At 45.9% G+C, this 19,436-nt stretch overlaps 1 long non-coding RNA gene across 7 annotated transcripts in view; it reads left to right on the forward strand.

The window, feature by feature from the left end:
* LOC134935417 (uncharacterized) overlaps nucleotides 1-19,436 on the forward strand; it is a 132,516-nt gene that overhangs the window by 20,709 nt on the left and 92,371 nt on the right. The window contains exon 1 of one of the 7 annotated variants that reach the window (XR_010180126.1): nucleotides 17,725-17,873. The exons of 5 other annotated variants lie outside the window; for them this stretch is intronic. This is a non-coding gene — a long non-coding RNA (uncharacterized LOC134935417). Of the gene's footprint in view, nucleotides 1-17,724; nucleotides 17,874-19,436 lie in introns of those variants that run through there. One more of the 7 variants, XR_010180127.1, reaches the window with a different exon arrangement.

Consider the following 19,436-nt stretch of genomic DNA (forward strand, 5'->3'; position numbering starts at 1 on the left):
ATTTGAGGAAACAGCGGGGGGAGACATCTCGAATTCCAGCTTGTACCCCTGAAATACTACTTGAATGAAACAGGGATCCACCTGTGAGCGAGCCCACGGATCGCTGAAATTTTTGAGGCGGCCCCCCACCGTACCTGGCTACACCTGTGGAGCCCCCGCGTCATGCTGTGGACTCACAGGAAGCGGGAGAAGAATTTTGATTCTGGGAACTGGCTGACTGGTGCAGCTTTTTCCCTCTTCCCTTGTCTCTGTGCAGAAAGGAAGCGCCTTTGACCCGCATGCTTTTCTGAAGCCGAAAGGACTGTACCTGATAATACAGTGCTTTCTTAGTCTGTGAGGAAACCTGAGGTAACAATATTTCTTCCCAGCTGTTGCTGTGGATACGAGGTCCCAGAGACCATCCCCAAATAATTCCTCACCCTTATAAGGCAGAATCTCTATGCGCCTTTTAAAGTCAGCATCACCTGTCCAGTGACAGGTCTCTAATACCCTCCTGACAGAATGGACATTACATTAATTTTGGATGCCAGCCGGCAAAATATCCCTCTGTGCATCCCTCATATATAAGACAACGTCTTTAATATGTTCTCATGTTAGCAAACTAGTATGTTTGACAGGGTCACCGACCACGCTGCAGCAGCACGATCTGCAGGTCTCAGTCTAGTACCTGAGTGTGTAAATACAGACTTCAGGATAGCCTCCTGCTTTTTATCAACAGGTACCTTCAAAGTGGCCGTTCCTAAGACGGCAGTGCCACCTTTTTTGACAACCGTGTGAGCGCCTTATCCACCCTAGGGGATATTTCCCAGCGTAACTTATCCTCTGGCGGGAAAGGGTACGCCATCAGTAACTTTTTAGAAATTACCAGTTTCTTATCGGGGGAACCCACGCTTTTCACACACTTCACTCATTCATCTGATGGGGGAACAAAACACTGCCTGCTTTTTCTCCCCAAACATAAAACCCATTTTTAGAGGTACTTGGGTTAATGTCAGAAATGTGTAACACATTTTTTATTGCCGGGATCAAGTCACGGATGTTCCTAGTGGATTGTGTATATGTCTCAACCTTGTCGACACTGGAGTCAGACTCCGTGTCGACATCTGTGTCTGCCATCTGAGGGAGCGGGCGTTTTTGAGCCCCTGATGGCCTTTGAGACGCCTGGGCAGGCGCGGGCTGAGAAGCCGGCTGTCCCACAGCTGTTACGTCATCCACCCTTTTATGTAAGGAGTTGACACTGTCGGTTAATACCTTCCACCTATCCATCCACTCTGGTGTCGGCCCCACAGGGGGCGACATCACATTTATCGGCATCTGCTCCGTCACCATATAAGCCTCCTCATCAAACATGTCGACACAGCCGTACCGACACACCGCACACACACAGGGAATGCTCTGACTGAGGACAGGACCCCACAAAGCCCTTTGGGGAGACAGAGAGAGAGTATGCCAGCACACACCAGAGCGCTATATAATGTGGGGATTAACACTATAACTGAATGAATTTTCCCCAATAGCTGCTTGTATATACAATATTGCGCCTAAATTTAGTGCCCCCCCTCTCTTTTTAACCCTTTGAGCCTGAAAACTACAGGGGAGAGCCTGGGGAGCTTTCTTCCAGCTGCACTGTGAAGAGAAAATGGCGCCAGTGTGCTGAGGGAGATAGCTCCGCCCCTTTTTCGCGGACTTTTCTCCCGCTTTTTTATGGATTCTGGCCGGGGTATTTATCACATATATAGCCTCTGGGGCTATATATTGTGATTGTTTTGCCAGCCAAGGTGTTTTTATTGCTTCTCAGGGCGCCCCCCCCCCCAGCGACCTGCACCTTCAGTGACCGGAGTGTGAAGTGTGTATGAGGAGCAATGGCGCACAGCTGCAGTGCTGTGCGCTACCTTGGTGAAGACAGATGTCTTCTGCCGCCGATTTTCCGGACCTCTTCTTGCTTCTGGCTCTGTAAGGGGGCCGGCGGCGCGGCTCCGGGACCGAACACCAAGGACGGGCCTGCGGTCCATCCCTTTGGAGCTAATGGTGTCCAGTAGCCTAAGAAGCCCAAGCTAGCTGCAAGCAGGTAGGTTCGCTTCTTCTCCCCTTAGTCCCTCGCTGCAGTAAGCCTGTTGTCAGCAGGTCTCACTGAAAATAAAAAACCTAATTCTATACTTTCTTTTTAGAAGCTCAGGAGAGCCCCTAGTGTGCATCCAACCTCGGCCGGGCACAAAATCTAACTGTGGCTTGGAGGAGGGTCATAGTGGGAGGAGCCAGTGCACACCAGGTGACCTAAAGCTTTCTTTAATTGTGCCCAGTCTCCTGCGGAGCCGCTATTCCCCATGGTCCTTTCGGAGTTCCCAGCATCCACTAGGACGTCAGAGAAATTATTGTTCTGCAAAATCATCTGTCCCCCAATTTCCCTTGGCCTGATTGGAGCAATGGGTGTACAGAGGAAGCCAGAACCAGCGAACACCTGGGACTTGGGCAGACTTCCTATAAGCCTCTATTATAATCCCCCACCTCTGTGATTCATGGCAGACCTGTATTTAACCCCCATTTGGAACATCTCCTAATAGTGAAAACATATCACTATCTAATAGAAAAATGAAAATCTGAAAAACACATAAAAAAGACTTCTGTACTTATTGAAAATAAATGTTATTGACCAATCCAAGCAGATCTCAGTTGCAATTGTCTACTCCTTTGCCAAGTGAAGTCTGATTATTTACTTCCTTGTTTTTGTGCCGTGTCCTCATTTGCCCTATTGACGTAATCTGGATTCACATGCCAGCAATTGATTTTCAGCAACATCATTCAAACAGGGGATTGCAGCAGCTGTGATCCTGTTTAATCTCCATTTTAATTCCTCTTAACAACCCTCCTATCAATAACAGTCCCTACTACACAGTGCTGAACCAGAAATCAAATAGAATATCAATATGTGTGCCATGCACGTCTCGAATCACAACTGCAGCGCCTGCTGTTATCAACAAACCTCTCTGTAAATTCTGCTTTAGTGTTCAGAGGTGATTCTCTTACTGAACTAGCTCAGAGCGGTTGATGTTTCACAGAATAAAAGTATGTCTCCACTCTCCATGTACATTATCTGGACTCACAATCAGAGTTCATCCAGTTTCACAGCAGTCAGTGCCAAAACATGAGACTGAACACACTCTTTCAAGAGTAAATGTGCTTTGTTGTGATCAGCAGATCAGATCTCTCTCTCAGCTCTAGAAGGTGCAGTTTCTCACCCATCAGCTGATTTGCTCTAAATGAGAACACTTATTATTATTACCTTCTTCTTCTTCTACTTATTATTATTATTATTATTACCTTCTTATTATGTACAGTATAGCAAAAATTAATGTATGTGTTTTGGTCTAGGACATTTGTATCAAACTGAGAAACCAAATTCAGTATAATGTTACTTTTTTTTCTCTTTTCCCAAAATTGTTGAGAATTCTGACTACTGTTTAGGTTTAGGACCTGGGAGTCCTTCTGCGCATGCGTCAAGTGACGCGACCGCCGAGGGGGGTGCTGGGACGGATCCAATTGGTTCCCATTTAGGAGCAAATGCTGAGAGAAGATCATAGGCTTCTATAGGGATCCCCACCACATCCATGCACCGGAATGTATTGCATCCGCAGTGTCTAATGGTAATTCCAACTAGGTGTACTTTTGGATTTCAGACAGTCAGACGCTGGCCCTCTTACATTTGCCTATTTCTAAATTAATGTCAAGAACCACCACTTATAGGTGTTAACCAGCACTACCTTCCTTTCTACATCTTAAGCCATGCTGGCATCCACATCTACACAGAGAGAAAAACAGTCAGCCCACGCAGCTTACAGGCATTCAGCTGTTCCCCACTGTTACAGATGTGCTCTCGTGTATTGTTTGGATTGACCTCAAAGGAGGGCAAAAGAGGCTTTTATGAACAATTGATTTACTAATAAAATGGTGTTATAACTGCCTATCGCTTTAAAATAAGATAAGATCTATGTTAGTATTCTGAAAAATATTTTGTTGACATGTTTTATTCAGCTTTACTTAGATACATTGACAACTAGTAATTTGTTATTTAGCCAGAAGGTGGGGTTGTACTGCAGTACATTCTGAACTTGCCTTCTAAAATTCCTTGAAGTAAAAACCTCAGAGTACTGTAGATGAAAAAGATATTTGCATTAATGTATAAAATGTTCATAATATGTACAGACATTTTTTTTTCATTCAAAATAATGATATGCTATTCTGTATTGTGATAACAAATTAAAGTACACATTTCCTTAATGAGAAAATGGATTGTAAAATGTATATATATTTAGAGTTCTTTAATATATCAATTATTATAATCCAGTGCAGTAACAGGGCGTCAGCTCAACCCTTAAACCTGTGATATCATGAGGTCATGCCTAGGGGGTGGAGTCAGCAGCCCTAGGAAGTAGCACATTGCTGAGGATGCTCTGAGTAACTCCATTTGAAGCCATCCTAAAGCCATTCAAGGAAGAATCTTGTTCACAGAGTCATCCATTAGGTACACCAGGCATTCCCAACCGCGGTCCTCAAGACACACCAACAGTGCAGGTTTTAGTGATATCCAGGCTTCAGCACAGATGGTTAAATCAAAATAACTGATGTACTAATTAAGTCACCTGTGTTCAAGCCTGGGTATCACTAAAACCAGGACTGTTAGTGTGCCTTGAGGACCGAGGTTGGGAAACACTGAAGTACACCAAGGTTTTAAGACATCATTAACTCCCGAACATCTCCAAGTTTTATTGATTTAAGGTATAAAGAGATTCAGTATGCACATTTTAGAGATTTAATTAATATCATTTATAGGAGCATTCTCCTGGTAAATTTAGTATCTATCTATCTATCTATCTATCTATCTATCTATCTATCTATCTATCTATCTATCTATCTATCTATCTATCTATCTATCTATCTATCTATCTATCTATCTATCTATCTATCTATCTATCTATCTATCTATCTATCTATCTATCTATCTAGCTATCTAGCTATCTAGCTATCTATCTATCTAGCTATCTAAGTCATTCCATGAAATATAGGACAGAAAACATGACAATTAAATTTCACATAACCGGTAACATTTTAGTACATTTATGCTGCTAAAAGATCATAGTATATTGTGTGAGAATTAAAAATCAATATATTTATTGTGTATAGATTTCCTGCATGTGTATTCACTGAACATATATGGAACTTGCTGAAGTAGATGCAAAAATGGCTAATTTTCATGTTTTTTTATAAACGTATTTTATATGGCAATTATCACCAGATGAAATATTATACATATCTTCACAGTTAATCAAGAACACAATTGGCCTACATTTATTAATTCAAGTGGATTCTCCAGGTTTCAATAATTTGTATCAAGCCCTTTGACTGAGGACAGAAATGTAACACCAGTCACTTTCATATGTAACATAAGTCAGTCTGACTGCCCACTGCCAATCGATCCGCCACTGAGTGGGGAGACTGGGGAAAAGTGTGTGGGTACCCCTATTATGTGGGAGCCATGGAACGACCGTCCCTGTTACCCCTACTATAATCCTAACATAAATCACGCATAAAAACTAAAAAAATTAACTACTAAGAGTGTACATTTTTTCCTCTTCTAAGCAATAATTATGACAACCTACCCCATACATATTATAGTCATATTTTTAAATCCAAGCATGAATCTGTCACTCTGACAGTTCAAACAGGACTGTAACTTGCTCCGGTGACCTCCACAAGGGGTAACACCCCTAGTACAGCAATAGAGCACTCAGAGTCTTGTATGGTATTTCAGTGGCAAAAGTGCATTTTTTCATCAACATTTCGGGGATGTGCTCCCTTCTTGAGGCTGCAAACAAAAGAACAATGTGACAGTGACACGAATAAATAGCTTACCTCCCAGATCCCTGCAGCTGCCTCCATGTGCAGGGCATACTGATATCTGGCCCATCTACTTCTGGTTGCGGCAGATTGCCAGAAGTGACATCATCTGACTCCATCCAGCACCATGGATGCATCACTATAGTAACCTTGCCAAATGTGATAAAAAAATACCTTATTATAAAATCACTATACAAAACAGTGGTAAAAAAAAATCAAATCAAACTTTATACTCAATTTCTATCTACAGATAGGTATGTCTCTGCATGGCCATCCAAACATAAATATATCAGGGTGTAGCATGCAATAGTAAGAACCATCATTAAATAAATATGCATGGAATAAATAAGTGATATGGGCACTCACTTGATCTTGTCTTCACTCACTGTTGTGATATTTCTGACTACACCAACTGCCCCTTTCCCCTTTCTGACCAACACCTGCTCTCTTTTAACTTATCCCTCTTTGCTTCTCCACCTCTGCTCCTAAAGCTACCATCACCCAGGTGCGACAAAATGCTTTGCCCCCCCCCCCCCCCCCAGCCCATCCAAGTCCACCCCCTCACCCCTGGAGAGGATCTGGTGAGGGGGACCTGCTCAGGGCCAGAGAAATGGATACCTAGCAACAGTGCCATAACTAGACATTTTAGCACCGTGTGCAAGAAACGGCATCGGAGCACCACCCCTGCATGCAAAACAGGGGCAGTGCACGCCGTAGGCGCGCACAAAAATACATAGGGGCGTGGCTTTGCGTGGAAGGGGTGTGGCCACAAAATAATACCAATTCATAAAACGGTGCACAGTAGTCTCCATTATTCAAATTACGCCGCACAGTAGCACCACTACACCAGGTAGAGACCCTTTTACACCTTACGGTGGACAGATTCCCCTTTTTACACATTACGGCAGACAGCGTCCCCTTTTTGCACATTAAGGCAGACAGCGTGCCCTTTTTACACAAAGAGGCAGACAGCGTGCACTTTTTACAAATAACGGCAGACAGCGTCCCCTTTTTACACATAATGGCAGACAGCGTCCCCTTTTTACACATAACGGCAGACAGCGTCCCCTTTTTACACATAACGGCAGACAGCGTCCCCTTTTTACACATAACGGCAGACAGCGTGCCCTTGTTACACATAGCGGCAGACAGCGTGCCCTTTTTACACATCACGGCAGGCAGATTCCCCCTTTTTATACATTACATCAGGCAGATTCCCCCTTTTTACACATTGCGGCAGACAGCGTCCCCTTTTTACACATCACGGCAGGCAGATTCCCCCTTTTTTACACATTACGGCAGACAGTCCCCCTTTTTGCACATAAAGAAAGAAAGAGAAAGAAAGAAAAAGAGAAAGAAAAAGAGAAAGAAAGAAAGAAAGAATTATACTTACCCTCTCCGCTGGCTCAGGCTCCTCGGTGCAGCTTCTCCAGAGATCCCAGGCAGGAGAGAAGGAGGAGGAGGGAGCCGCAGCAGCGCTGTGTTATTGGTGGAGGCGCTGCTGCTGCTGTCCCTCTGCTTCACTATAGGCTGTTCTCCGCCGCTGTGAATGCTGGGATGCGCTTCCCAGCTTTCACAGCGGTGGAGGGCAGCCTATAGTGAAGCAGAGGGACAGCAGCAGCAGAGCCTCAACCAGTAACAAAGCGCTGCGGCTCCCTCCTCCGGCTCCCTCCTCCTCCCCCCCCCCGTGTTGCTGCACTCCTCTCCTCTCTCTCCAGGCGGCTGTGTGCTGCGGGCAGCGGTTGCCCGCAGCACACAGTGGCATGTAATGAGTCAGTTTGACTCATTACATGCTTCGGGCCCCTGGACAGAGGCGGGCCCCAGTGCACTAAACGATTCCTTATCTCTACTATTCTCGCTCTATCCTGCTGTGAACAAGCCACTTCCTTATACAATGCCTCCCTTAGTTCTGCTCTTGACTCTGTTCATCCTTGCAGATCAATACCTCAACCCTGGCATTCCAAACTTGCCAGATACACTGGCGTATTTATAATGGGTGCTGTGTGTGCAGTGCACACGGTCCCCAGGGGTCCAGGGGGACCCACACTGAACAACCTGCACTCATTATTTTTAATACTTAACCTTTGGAGCCCCATGGCGCGGCTGCAGTGTTGCAGAAATCACTGTGGAAATAACGCAGCACCAGTTTCCCAATGTTTTGCGCATGAGCACTAGGGAAATCACTGGGAAAATTACCATTTTCCTGGAGATCTGTGCATGCGCTTTAGGCTCTAGGACAGTGCCCAGAGCTTAAGCGCTGCTGGCGCCTCCACACAGGCCTCTTCCTTTCTAGATATGCCCCTGGCCAGATAAAAATGTTCACATACTGTTGAGCGACAGTAGAGGAAATCACGCTGTAAGGCGAACTTCCTCCATTTCAAATGTATGCTGTCATCCATCATCCCACAGTGCTGCCTTTTCTCTCTCTAAACAGTTATTTTTCAAGAACCTCATCTCTACCCAGTCTTCAACTCTCTGACATCTTTTCACCACTGTTAACTCCCTCCTCTGCCCCCCCCCACCTCAAGTACCCTCCTCACACTCTGCCCTTGACTTTGCCACCTACTTTACATCCAAAATTGATTCCATATGTCAGAACATCACATACCACTATACCCTCAACAACCTGCCCCCTCCTTTCCCTGACCACTCCTTTCTACAGTTATTCCATCTCCCCCCTACTTTCAGTAACAGTTGGTGTACCTCAAGGTTCTGTTCTTGGACGTCTCCTGTTCTCTCTCTATACATCCTCTTTAGGTAAGCTCATTAGCTCTTTTTACATCATTCATCATCCCTATGCTGATGATACTCAAATCTACCTTTCCTCTCCTGACCTCTACCTCTCTCTCCTACCTCCAACTGTCTCTCTACTACCTCTTCATGGATGTCCCAGTGCTTTCTTAAACTTACCATGGCGAAAACTGAGTTGATCATCTTCCCACTCTTCCACATAACTTCAATTCCAACACTTTCATTATCTATTGATGGCACACATATCTCCTCTAGCCACAAAGTGAGCTGCCTTGTAGTTATCATTGACTCTTCCTCTCCTTTTAGTCACACATTCGGTCCCTCTCACAGTCCTGCCATTTCCATATCCAAAATATTTCCATATATACTCACTGGTCATCTCCAAATTGAACTACTATAATTTCCTATCTGACCTCCCTGACAAAGCCCTCTATGTACTCCAATGTATCCTCAATGCTGCGTCTCAGCTGATCTTCCTCTCCAAATGTACTACTTCCACCTCCCCACTCTTACAAGCCCCACATGAGCTTTAGAATCAAATTCAAGCTTCTCACACTGAGTTATAAGACCCTCACTCATTCCTCTCCCATTTACATATCTGGCCTTATCTCTCTTTACATTACTGCCCGTGCTCTTCGCACCACAAATGCATGCTGCCTCATCTCCCAACTGATTACTTTCTCCCATTCCTGCCTCCAAGATTTTGCATGTGCTGCTCTCTATCTCTGGAATTCTCTTCTACTCCCCATCAGACTTTCTACTTCTCCGCAAAACTTCAAACGGGCTCTCAAGACACATCCCTTCTTCAAACCCAGCTACCTCTCATCCTAAGCCTCTGTTCCATGCTTACTATCTAACCCGTCAGTGTCATCATTGTCTGTCTGCCTCTCCCTTTCAGAATGTAGGCTCTCACGAGCAGGGTCCTCTTCCATCCTCTGCTTTTCTTCTCTTACTTAGACTATCTCTTACTTCATACTCCTTGCAACGGCACCAAGCCCTCATTTCGGCAAACCTGATGCTTATTGCAGTGTCATATCCATTGATGCAGAAATATTTGTATACCATGTACTTGTTCTACATTGTCTTGTAGTGTAAGTACAACAAAGTCCCAGCGCTTCCAAGCCACCAAGCTTAACTAATTATTATATAATTATAATTGTAAAGCCGCTCCCAATTTAGCAGTACTGTCCTGCTAATAGTATAGAAGAAAAAAATAGAATAAATAAGATCAATAGATCAATTTATCAAGAGAGCGCATTAGCAATTTATTATATCAATAAATTTCCATAAAAATGACACAGTTTAAAATACACACACAAACATACAATAAAATATTACATACAATATTACTCTGTAAAAGCAATAAAAACTATAGCTCCTATAATGAATAAGGAGTGGTTATTATCACCATTTGTTTATAAATTCCTTAATTCAGCTGGATCCAATCCTTTTGATGTGCATAAAAGGGCTAATTGTTAAATGCTTGTAACAAACAGTATACCGTTCACGTCTCCTTTAGGGTACACCTGTTACTGGCAAGTTGAATCCCTGGTGCTAGAATCAATGAGCATTGTCCACCTTATGACGCTATCACAGGTAATAGCACAGAAGGACTATATGTGAAGAGGAGACACACAGTGTAGTACGATTCAAAGCCCTGATTGCGTTCAAATAACATCTCTAAGAGGCAGGGCAGGGAGGACGCTGTAATCGCTGGAAATCACAGCGTTACGCCTGACCCATCTCTGCAGAATGCCGCTGCACTTGTCATGTATAGGAGTTCAATGTATTACTTCCAGCCGGGAGAGCAGTTTTATTTGCAGACCTCTTGGTTAGGTAATTTAGCGTACCTGCCGTTTCTTGGTTCACCAGCTTTATGGTTGGGAAGAATGAACTCCAAAACACTCAGTGACCCGCTGAGAGTAAATTCAGTGCAAATCCAAAATGCCTATTTCTCCTTCCTTACACGTTTCTCTGCCGATATGCAATGGCAGTACATTGAACTCCTACATATGACAAGTGCAACGGCATTCTGCAGAGATGGGTCAAGCATAACGCTGTGATTTCCAGCGCTTACAGCATCAGGGCTTTGAATCATACTACACTGTGTGTCTCCTCACCATATATAGTCCTTCTGTGCTATTACCTGTGAAAGCGTCATAAGGTGGACAATGCTTATTGATTCTAGCAACAGGGATTCAACTTGTCAATAACAGGTGTACCCTAAAGGAGACGTGAACGGTATACTGTTTGTTACAAGCATTTAACAATTAGCCCTTTTATGCTCATCATAATTTTTTTTACTGTTTGTGTGTGTGCAGGGGCGGAACTGTGGGAGGCAGTGGAGTCGGCTGCCGCCGGGCTCCTGACCTGCAGGGGGCACATTTCCTCCACTGTCTCCCGCTGCCTGATCGCCGCTGCTCAGCGGCGGAACTTGCGCCTGTGCAAGCGGTGCAATGCACCGAGGCTCAGCGCTAAGAAGGGGCCCACAGCCGGCAGCAGTGTAATGAGTCACACTGACTCATTACACGCTGCCGTCGCTGCGCTGCAGGCCTTAACACAGGAGGTAGCCGTCGGACGTGAGCGCACAGCGCCAGCAAGTGAGAAGGGTGAGCTCATCACCTTTCATCTCGGCACCACGCTGCTGCTTCTTACTCCACACTCCAGGTCTCTGCCACCGCTGAATGCTGGGAGGAAGGAGGGAGGAGGGACAGTCACGGCAGCCAGGGCCGGCGCTACCACTAGGCAGCTTTAGGCAGCTGCCTATGGGCGGCGACCACTGGAGGGCGGCACCGCCCATTGAATGAAAGAGTGAACGCTTTAAGAGATGAGGAGCAGCTCGTGGGCGCCCGCCAAGTCAGTCTGTCTACAACATGAGTGACTGACTGTGTGAGGGAGTCCTGTTTCTACAACCCTGCTGCCCCCCACCCCCACCCCTACCTCTGTGATAGCAGCACCCGGCATAGATACACATACCGCCGCAGTGCCGCCCTGCATAGTGGAGTGTTCAAACAGGCTGCTGCAGCATGTGCTCCCGAGTAGTCCCACATTATCATTACGAGCTGGCACTGGCGTTCCCCCCGCGATTGTCTCCTGCGGCGGCGTCATGATGCCCGCTCCGGCGCCCCCCCCCGCTGCATTTGGGCTGTGGAAGCAGTCATCCGCTGCCGCATTTTGTTACCCGATCCGGCGTCCCCCCCTGAGTTTTGGCTTAAGGATCAGTCACCCACTGGGCTTGTTACCCGCTCCGACGCTCTCCCCCACGCCCCCCCCCCCCACGATCGGCTCCTGCAACTTGTTGTCCGCGCTCCCCCCTTCTCCATGAGATCCTGTGACTGGCTCCCCTCACCGAATGGTACCTGCTGCATCCCCATCCTCCTGCATCTTGTCACCTGCTCCCCCCACGGTTATTGGGCTCCCGCTCCTGCTGCCTTTCCACTCCCCCTCCTGCATCTTGTTAATAGGTTCCCCCCGCCCCGAAATTGAGCTCCCACAGCTCCCCCCCCCCAGCAATTGGGCTCCCACATGCTGCCCCCCTCCTGCATCTTGTTACTAGCTTCCCCCCGCCCCGCAATTTAGCTCCCACATGTTGCCCCCCCTCCTGTATCTTGTTAGTAGTATCCCCCTCCCCTCGCAATTGGGCTCACACATGTTGCCTCCCCCCCCTCCCCTCCTTCATCTTGTCACCAGCTCCCCCCCCTCTATCAGTCTCCCACATGGCAGTGATAAAGCCTAATATTTATCTTACTTAAAACCCTCTAAAAGGTGAAAGAACACAGTACGCTATTGGCGTATGGTATACCGTAAGGGTACGCACGTTGCGTAACAATCGCTTAGCCGTAGTCGAGACGCTCGAGCGTCACGTTCGCTCACGGCCAAGAGATCACAGGCAGGCACGCTATAGGCTGCCGACTAACGTAATGATATGCTACTAGCGTAGCGGACGCTTGGGACCACGAGGAGATCACAAGCGGCGCTGATGCTCACAATGTTAAACCTTTATAACTATACCATAAACAATGTATTTATGCAATAAACCTTGGTGCAGTGATAGGGTGTAAATGTAACACAGTGTAACCTTATTAACTTGAAAGCTGTACGAGCGTCTCCGACGCTCTGAGAATGCTTAGAAATATAATAAATACACAGATACCGGTATTAGGTTCTAACACCTTATATGAACGTTCTATTTGCAAAAGAATAATACAATACAAGTCATACACTACCAAAATAACATTGACTACCTAACCAGATAACTACACATGAAATACAATAGCAGTACAATAACACTTAAGAGAAAGAGAGAGAAAGAGGAGAAGAGAGAGAGAGAGAGATATGGCTCACAATAACAATAAAGGCAATATGGTTGCGGAGAAACTTACGCTCAAGGGAAACAATCGCATGCGCCTCTGGATATCCAGCTCCCGATTATCAGTGGTGAGAACCGTTGAAGAGAATAGAGAGCTGGCCCAGATCGGCTTGTCCTTTTATACCCTACACATAATACAGTACAATGGTCCCTATATTCTTATTGTTCATTGGACACAGGAATTCGTCTTCGCATTATAACAAAAGGTCATAGGTTGATTCATACAGGTGGGCTGTGACTATTTCCAACTGCTCAGGTGGGTGGGAAACTAGGTTTCCCGCCGCATGGATAATAAAGTGCAAATAATAGCAAATGTCCATAAACTTCTTATGTCCATAACTATTCGCACGAGCGATTAATCTGCTTCAAACCAACACCGGAATATTGCTAATTAAATACTCCTCCGATGGATACTAAACACCACTGTATAACCTCTGTCTGACCCTTCGTATCAAACAAAGAGGGATCTCTTTGTCTATGAACATGCTACATTAACTAAACTTTCAGATTCTATCAAAGGGACCATAATCTACAAAATACATTATATGGTTAAAATATGTTACGAACGAGTCGCCCGCTAGACGCACATAAACTTTACCGTAAATGCGCACACCGTGCGCCTGCGGGTGCCCGCAGCGGCGAGTATGCGCACGCACGGCAGGGCTCATGAACGTGCAACAGGCACTCGCATGAGGTGCAAATATGGCAGTGTGTAGCGTGATATTTTTCTGACTTTGACAGCAGGAGCACCCAGGGCCAGGTGAGTACTAGGAGGACGTCTCCTGGCTGAACGTGAGGCAGCGAATGCATTCTTCGTGCTGTGTCTGGATCCGCGGGAGTAAGCTACACTGCACCTGAGGTTGACTGGACAATGTGACGGTGAGTGACTGGAGAGACCTGTGCCCTCCTGCCCCCCCCCCTCCCGTGTGTGGCCCCTGTACACCCTGCCTCTGTGTGTGTGTGTCTGTGTGTCCTCTTCCCCTCACCATGGTGTGTGGCCCCCTGTGCCTCCCTGCCCCTGTGTGTGTGACACACTGTGCCCCCCTTCCCCATGTATGACACACTGTACACCCTCTGCCCCTGTGTGTGTGACACACTGTGCCCCCCTCCCCCATGTATGACACACTGTACACCCTCTGCCCCTGTGTGTGTGACACACTGTGCCCCCCTCCCCCATGTATGACACACTGTACACCCTCTGCCCCTGTGTGTGTGACACACTGTGCCCCCCTCCCCCATGTATGACACACTCTACACCCTCTGCCCCTGTGTGTGTGACACACTGTGCCCCCCTCCCCCATGTATGACACACTGTACACCCTCTGCCCCTGTGTGTGTGACACACTGTGCCCCCCTCCCCCATGTATGACACACTGTACACCCTCTGCCCCTGTGTGTGTGACACACTGTGCCCCCCTCCCCCATGTATGACACACTGTACACCCTCTGCCCCTGTGTGTGTGACACACTGTGCCCCCCTCCCCCATGTATGACACACTGTACACCCTCTGCCCCTGTGTGTGTGAAACCCTGTCCTGCTGCCACCCCCATGTGTGATTCACTTTGCACCCCCTGCACCTCTGTGTTTATGGCGCCCTGTGCCCCCTCCCCCCTCCTTGTGGGACACACTGTGCGCCCTTTGCCTCTGTGTGTGGCACCCTGTAACGTCCGCAGGGGTGTGTTTTTGAACTGTGGGAGTGGTTAAATTGGCATTTTTGTTGTATTTTTTTTCTGCCCTTCCTCTTCCTACTCATGTCCTATGTCCCTGTCTCCCGGTCGGCATCCATTGGTTCCTCTGTCCCCTGGTCACAGCCAATCACAGTCCATCACCCCACACCCTTTGCCTCCATAGTCAGGGCCCGTCAGCCCAAAGCCTCTGCCCCGCAGTTGCAGCCCGACACCCATGACCAGGAATGTGCTCACCTCGGTCACAGCCCATCGCCCAGGGACCTCTGCCTCACGGTCGCAGCCTGTACCCACACACCTACTGCCCCTGCTCACGGGCTCTCGCCTGGTACAGTCTGCCACCCGCTCACACCATCTGTCCACTGGTTGCAGCCAGTTGCCCCATGCATCTGCCCACAGGTCGCATTCCATCGCCCCATGATCTCAGTCTCCCAGTCGCAGTCCATCGCCCCGCTGCATCTGTCCACCAACCTGTTACCACATTGCCTCTGAAACTTATAGATGTATTTCAATGTGGATCTGGCATTTTGGGTGTTGTTTTGTGTGAATCTGTTTTTTTTGTTAGTTAATTTTCAGTGGATCTGGATTTTTTTTCTGTGTATTTTTCTGGATCAAGCGTCTTTCTGTGTATTTTTATGTGGATCTGGCTTTGTGTTTTTGGTGAATCTGACTTTGTTTTGGTCTATTGTGTGGATCTGCATCAGGGATCTGGCTTTTTTTCAACATGTCTTTATGTGGATGAGAAATTTCTGGTGTATTTTATGTAAAACTGGATTTTTTTTTAGATGTATTTGTATATAGATCTAGTTTGTTTCAATGTGGTTTGTGTGAATCTGTCGATTTCAATATATTTTTATGTGAATCTGGCTTTTTATGTTTTTTTAGTGAATCTGCCTTTTTTCAATGTATTATGTGGATTTGTTTTTTTACGTGTATCTTTATGTGGATTTGGCTTCTTCAATTTGCTTATGGGTCTGGCATTTTCAATGTATTTTTGTTTGGATCTGGCTTTTTTAAATGTGAGACAGAATTTCGCATACTCCGCCATCCAGTCCGGGTTTGGGGATGGCCATGCTTGAGCACAGGTGGCTTAGTAGCCATGCTTAAGCACAGGTGATTTAGTACCTCACTTTGATTTAGCTATCTGGACTCAAGTATGGATATCCTGGTGACCTGGACTGTAATGGCGGAGTATGGGGGGCTGTGATGGGATCCGTGGTGGCGATGTCGTCAGTTCATAATTCATCTCTTCCAGTGGCTGCCTGCCCGTAGTGGTGCACCGATTGCTTCCTTGTATCTCAGCTGTAGATTGTAAGCTTGCGAACAGGGCTTCCCTACCTCTCTGTTATTACCCAGTTTTGTTTTATTAGTGTTGTTTCCAATTGTAAAGCGCAACGGATTTTGCTGCGCTATATAAGAAACTATTAATAGATAAAATAATATTGTGTACTGAGAATTGTGATGCTATTTGTTACCTGTGCTCTGGTTTTAGTTTTTTAGTCACTGTAATGTTAGGTTCTGTGAACCCTGTATTGTTCTGGGGTGTGCCGTATGTACGGTGCTGCAAAACACTTGTAACGCCTTATAAAGAATATGTAATAATGATATGGGGGGGGCAGTAGGTTAAAGTTTTGCCTAGGGTGTCGAGAAACCTTGCACCGGCCCTGACGGCAGCAGTGTGTGTGGAGAGTGAGGACTGGGAGACATCGGCTCAGCCGCAGTGAGGAGCCTTACAGGAGCCAGGAGGTGCAAAGTATGTTGTACACACATGCAAATGCTGGCTGTGTGTGTATGTATTTAGCTGTGTGTGTTTTCTATGGGTGTATGTGTTTTGCTAGGGATGTATGTGTGTGGTTTTGCTATGGGGGTGTGTATGTATTTTGCTATTGGTGTATGTATACTGTATTTTTTTGCTATGGGTGTGTGTTTGTGTATGTATATATGTGTTTTGCTATGTGTGTTTAGTAGTGTGTGTGTGTGTACGTTTTTGCTATGGATGTGTGTGTGTATATGTATTTTGCTGTGTGTGTGTGTGTTTACTATGTGTGTATATACAGTATACTGTATATAGCCACACTCACGACTAGTGTTCCCATGTCTATGAAATGTGCGTGCGCTATAGAGAGAACGTCGGCTGCAACTTAGCGCAGCACAGCGTTCACTGAAGCTTGTCGCAATGCGTACGCCCATACCAACGCATCACGGCAAAAATGAGGCTGGCTACATCTGTTTCTATCTAGCTCACATTCCTCGTAGTTAATGTTGGTATGCACATCAGGTAGACACTGGCGTAACGTGTATAAGGCTCTCAACTGTGTGACGTAATGTGTATAAGGCTCTCTACTGTGTGACGTAACGTGTATAAGGATCTCTACTGTGTGGCGTAACATGTATAAGGCTCTCTGCTGTGTGACGTAACGTGTATAAGGATCTCTACTGTGTGACGTAACATGTATAAGGCTCTCTACTGTGTGACATAACGTGTATAAGGATCTTTACTGTGTGGCGTAACGTGTACAATGCTCTCTACGGTGTGATGTAACGTGTATAAGCCTCTCAACTGTGTGACGTAACGTGTATAAGCCTCTCAACTGTGTGACGTAACGTGTATAAGGATCTCTACTGTGTGGCGTAACATGTATAAGGCTCTCTACTGTGTGACGTAACGTGTATAATGCTCTCTACTGTGTGGCGTAACGTGTATAATGCTCTCTACTGTGTGACATAACATGTATAAGGCTTCTACTGTGTGATGTACCGTGTACAAGGATCACTACTGTGTGATGTACCATGTATAAAGATCTCTACTGTGTGGCGCAACGTGACTTTAGAGTACTATTGTATGACGACACCCTTCTCAGTGAGACAAAACTCAATTTTCTGGGTGATGCACTTCACCTATTTATAATATGGGAGGGGGGCCCAATGCATATTGTTGCACCTGGGCCCACCATTCTCTAGTTCCGCCACTGCCGTTGCTAATTTTTTTTTCATGATTCTTACAGACGGAGGAGCTGTGTCAGTGACACGGAAGCTGCCTCCTTTATATACAGAGAGCTGGCACTGGCTGCAGCTAGGGGGAGCTCCAGAGCGCAGCTCCTCCCGGGCCCTTCCAGTTAAGCAAGCCAGCCCAGGGAAGCTCTCTGCTCCTCCGTCAGGCTGATGATAGCCAAAGGTAGGCACTGGCAGCACTTGCCTCAAGCTTTAATAAATGTTGGCAGCACTGTGTTCTGTGTGTGCATGTTTTTAAGTGAGGTGTGTGTGTGTTTAAAGAAAGTTGTGTGTTCAAGTAAAAGAGGCGTGTGTGTGTGTGTGTGTGTGTGTGTAAGTGAGAGGTGTGTGTGTGTGTGTGTGTGTGTGTGTGTATGTAAGTGAGTGAGAGGCATGTGTGTGTGTGAGGCATGTGTGTGTGTGTGTGTGTGTGTGTGTGTGTGAGGCATGTGTGTGTGTGTGTGTGTGTGTGTGTGTAAGTGAGAGGCAAGGATTAAAGGGGCATTCCAGCATTTCTACAGGACTATGTACAGAGCACACACCTGGTCTGGGTACACGCTTCGCTACCTTACAAATATATGGAGGGGTGTCCGTTTCTGAATGTGTGTGTGAGAGGCGTGTGTGTGTAAGTGAGAGGCATGTGTGTGTGTAAGTGAGAGGCATGTGTGTGTTTAAGTGAAAGCGGTGTGTGTGTGTGTGTGTGTGTGTGTGTGTGTGTGTGTGTGTGTGTTTTTAAGTGAAGGAGGTGTGTATGTGTGAGTGAAAGAGCCATATGTAAGTGAGAGGCATGTGTGTGTTTTTAAGTGAAAGGCATGTGTGTGTTTAAGTGAAAGCGGCGTGTGTGTGTGTTTAAGTGAAAGAGGCGTGTGTGTTTTTAAGTGAATGAGGTGTTTGTGTGTTTTTTTTATATATATCGGCACACCGCTGCGCCAAAGCATCTCCATCGAGACCTGCTGGCGGGTGAGAGAGCACTGTAGGTGTACTATAATGGTATGCTGGTGTCTGTTTTATTGTAATGACTGACTTGGAGTGCGTCCACTTTCTATGTGTATCTATATTACTATTGGGAAAGGTACCTGAGCACGCTACTACTGTTCACCCTGAGTGCCGGATAGTTACATATGGTATGTGTGTGTATATGTAGGGGGGGCACCAACATTTATCATGCCTCCGGGCGACTGGGACAAACTTACGCCAGTGTGTGTGTGTGTGTGTGTGTGTGTGTGTGTGTGTGTGTGTTTTAATATGTGTAATTTTTATGGAAATTTATTGATATAATAAATTGATAATGCGCTCTCTTGATAAATTGATCTATTGATCTTATTTATTATATTTTTTTTCTTGTAGTGTAAGTCACTGTTTTTCTTGTTTTTATTAATTTATTTGTGTTCTTTGTTAGGCACTGCAGAACCCTTGTTGCACCATATAAAAATAATAGTACTGTATAAAGATAATAATAATAATAATAATAATATAAAAGATATTCTCCAGTGCACCACACTAATGAAATATATTAAAAATAAAAATATAACATTCCGTAAATGAAATAGAAAAGTCAACTTAGCTGCACTGCAAATGGACTCCTCAGCTGCAGCAAAATGCCCTATGTCAGTTACAGTAAAAAAACAATTACAACTTCATATGGACTCACAAAAAACCTAGTATATTCTTAATAAATCCTGGACAAAAATATCCCTACCAAAAATAGTTGAGACCCAATGACTAATTAAGCACCTGTTTCATTAAG

This window comes from Pseudophryne corroboree, chromosome 6 (genome assembly GCF_028390025.1).
Source record: "Pseudophryne corroboree isolate aPseCor3 chromosome 6, aPseCor3.hap2, whole genome shotgun sequence".
Lineage (NCBI taxonomy): Eukaryota > Metazoa > Chordata > Amphibia > Anura > Myobatrachidae > Pseudophryne > Pseudophryne corroboree.